Genomic DNA, 4,294 nt, shown 5'->3' with positions numbered 1-4,294 from the left:
AGTAGACACTAGACATATATCTCCATACACAGTTTCAGTAGACAATACACATATATTTCCTTATAGAGGTTCGGGGATGGCATTTTTACCGAAAGACGTTAAAACCCCTCAAACGTGTAAAATTATTCTAAATATCTTAGTTTAGGTCCAAATACATCTTCGTTAGCCAGGTCTTCGCTTCATTTACACTCCACGTAATTTAAGTAAATGGAGCGTATACGAAATGAACACTTCGCTAGCAAAGATGGTGCAAATATAGCTGTAACGAATTATCGGGTCCCTGTGTTTTGAACCATACATATTTTTGTACACGTGTATACAAATGTAAACATCAAATCAAGAAGTTTCATGTATACATATGAATATACTTTATAATGTATAAACTAGAAGAAAGAAGAAAGAGAGAAGAGCTTGGGGTCAGAATTCAAATTAGAGAAACAGACCGGTACTGTCTTTAAGTTTCAGTTCGAGTTATTTCCCCTAGCATATATAGGTGCCCGTCAGGATAGCAGTTGAAGGGAGACTCTACATACAATACTTGTCATGATCTTAATTCATCGCTTCATATGATTTTATGAAAAATAACAACCATAATTAATACAGAAAAGTTCATTATTTCTTAATAAAAACCTGTAATATTTCGGATTGTTTTTTTTTTGTGTTTTTTTTAATTACCAAACAAACCCGTGATATGTATATGTATCAATCATTACATTACAATAATGTTCCAGCGAGTTCTAATATGATGTCTTATGTTCTGTTTTGATGATAGCCTTTTCTTTCACCTGAATGAAATAATAACGGTGTACAGAAACTATGTCTACATATGCATCGTCTTCGAAATTTAAGTGTTATGCAATTGATTAACATATTTTCTGTACACCCTTCGAAGATAGCATGACAAAATTGAAGGCTCATAGTTAGCCATTTGATTAGTTTTAAATACATATATCAACCTCACCACCATGGCAACGTTAATCTCTCCATTCGTCAATAAACTACATTACAAATGTGTAGTTGGTGGCAGATTTGAAAAACGTCAAAACGTTGTTATCTTCTGTCCCTGGTAAGTGATGAATAGATGACCAAGGTAGTTTTATATTTTGTAAATGTCAAATTAACATACGACATACTCAAACATATTTTATTGAATAATGCAAAAAACTAATAAAGCATTTCCCGATAACACAAAATACAATAATCTTGTTTGAATTTATCAAGATAGTTGAAAAAGGTATAGAAGACAAAAATATTCAGATTACAAGATAATATGAAATAATCCCCCCCCCACCCCCCCACACACACAATATTTTATCACATGTGAAGACGTCACTCTCAGTCACTCGTCGTCCAATCAGAACGGTACATTCTATTCACAGCGTAGATTTTCAGTTTCAACCTTAGATGAAGTGACAGCAGAATTAGTGGCCGAGTGTCCCATGCACCTACATATGTATGCAGCATACATTTTTTTACCTAACTACACTATTAATATCATTTTTGTCAGGAAATCTTACCAGATAATCTCAGCAAACGTTAAAATTGCAGTAAAAACCCATTAAAAATTGTACTCTGTATTGTTGTCAAGCGTGACGTCATAACAATTAACTTGGAGTAAAAAATACGCTACACATTCCCGCGCTTTTCTGGTGTAGCAATATTTGTGTGGCGTGACGTGAAAAAGTGTAAGAAATAGAAAATTTCATGGTTTTCCAGTTCAATACGAATTAATTATTTCACTTGTATAAAACGAATATGTGATAACAACCTAACAAAAACAGCGTTGTGGCAAAATGTTTCTTCGTAACAGTCTTGAGAAGTAATAACTATATTATTCAAGGGGGAGGGGGAAGGTCGGCTACGATTGACGCTTTAATCCAGAAGACGTCAAGACGGTTGATATTTTATGCAGAAGTAGGCCTAAATTTTCAATAGAAATAGGTGTAATAATCGCTGCTTCTCTTTCTCCGAAGATGACGTTATTACCGAATCGTTGCTAAATGCAAAATTAATGCCATAAACAATTTGTAAAATAATTATAAGAGCTAAGCTCACGGGTGCCAAAGGCACCCGTGCGAAGCTCTTTACCGGTAACATGTGCGTGTAAATAGATCTGATCCAACCAAACTGATTCCATCACTGAATCGTACAGCTACAGCCTAGAAATTTTTTCGTACTTCCGGTGATCTCTTCCGGTTTCATGGAGCCCGTAAATATGCCTAATCGAATAATAGAGCGACATGTAACGTAGCACAGAAATGATGTATTCGAAACTACGATTTTTTCAAAAAATACTGACCATATTCAAAAAAGATATTGACCATATTCAGAACACTGAGCGAGTTTATTTCCACAATTTCTTTACTTTTCTTCCGAATCGAGAAAATGAGTTAGCATGGTCATCAAAAGGCTACATTAATGTAGTCTCGCTCAACCAGACTCTTATCGTCTGCGGTTGAACGAAACAAAAATTAATGTCACAAACACATAGCGTCGAAGGGTGCGTAATAATGTGATTATATTGTAAATTTGGGAAAGCAATAAATAATGTGATACTAACATCTTTCTTAACATACAATTTTCCGTCTGTACACACACCGTAACACACAGATGTCATCCCCCACTAGGACGGAAATGCCCGAGTATGTACGAAGCAGGGTCACTGAAGAGGTCGCTTGATTCTCATTGGATGATATGGTCAGATCATTGATGAGGTCAAATTTCACGGGTCGTCTGCTGCAGTTGTACACAGATACACATGACATGTGCAAAGGAATCACCGGCAGCTTTAAACGGGAAACGTAAGGTTTTTCAAAGGGTCATTACTTGCTCTGCTTTAAGAATATCATTAAGGAAGACTTAGACACATACCATTTTCACCACTTTTACTTTGTGTTTAACAGAATGCATAATATGGGTCCGACCATCAGCAACCATTTCTATTGAAAATCAAAACTATTCTGCATATGATGTACCTAGTGATGGCAACTGTTTTTTCCACTGTCTAAGTTTATCATTCAATATTGATTTCTCAAATACTGAAAATTTCAGAAAGCAAATTTGTACACAAATCTACCAAAACTGGGATACATGGGCAAATGAACTTGCTTTAGCACATTACCCATCTATTACAAAATCCAGTTACTGGAGGGGAATGGTACAAAATGTAGGTTGAAGCGTCCTTTGAGTTATTATGCTTTTAGAGTATCACCAGGTACAACATTGTCTACACACTTCTGACTTTCACATTGTCCATTTCTTCATATGTTCTTCTCATCAGTATCAATTAACTTAATCATTGTAGAATGGTACATCTTATAATTGCATGCAACTGATTCGAGAGGCAGAGGTCTGCAATGCTTCCAAGAAAGGTATCATCCACATTGCAATGTCACATATATTTTTAGGCCCGGGCAACATTTTCAACATTGCAACAAGAGACAAAAGTACCAGCAAATGATATAAATCACATACTTGTATTTGCAGGGATATGTAATTTTACAGAAAAAAAACCTAGTCATTTTGGGTGGGTGGAAGTAACATACGGATCCAGTAAATTTGAAAAAACACAAAAGGAGTTAGACAAATTTTATCAAATTTCAAATGAAAATACCAGCATACAAGTCACTACAATTCCACCAGCACATTTGGCAATGTACAATAACTTTCAAATGCACAAAGGACGCCTTATTCAACCACATTTAACACCAATATTGACTCGGGCACAGCAAGTCAATCTTGAAACTGACATAAATTCCATCAACACAATCATCACTGAACACAACACAGCACACAATCTTTCGACCATCAAATTTGACAATGACATAATAAGGGTATCAATCAAACATCGAGGAAAACATGATCAAAATCGCAAAAAAATCACAAAGTATGATTACACTAAGTTATACGATGGTGTCCATCCTGAAACTTCACTTGCAAACAAATGGTTTGAGCTTATATGCCAATCCATCTCTAGGTATCTACAAAAACTTCACTGCAACAGCGATGATGAAGAGGAGGAATCTCCTGCTGTAGATACCTGGGATTTCAAACGTTTATAATCAGTACAAACATTAAATTTCATCATTTCACATGGATTATCTAAATTTTTAGAAAGAAAAATCTAAAATCTTTTAATGTATAGTGGTGGGAGACGTGACAGTCTCTAACCTGCTGTTTCTGACATGTTAAACATATTGTTGTTCGGAATAAAATACAAATACATGCTTCATGGATTGGCATATATCAGCTCAAACCATTTGTTTTTAACATTCTGCCTACAACTCACATTATC

The sequence above is a fragment of the Mizuhopecten yessoensis genome, unplaced genomic scaffold, assembly GCF_002113885.1.
Source record: "Mizuhopecten yessoensis strain PY_sf001 unplaced genomic scaffold, ASM211388v2 scaffold2977, whole genome shotgun sequence".
NCBI lineage: Eukaryota > Metazoa > Mollusca > Bivalvia > Pectinida > Pectinidae > Mizuhopecten > Mizuhopecten yessoensis.
This window is presented reverse-complemented; position numbering follows the sequence as displayed.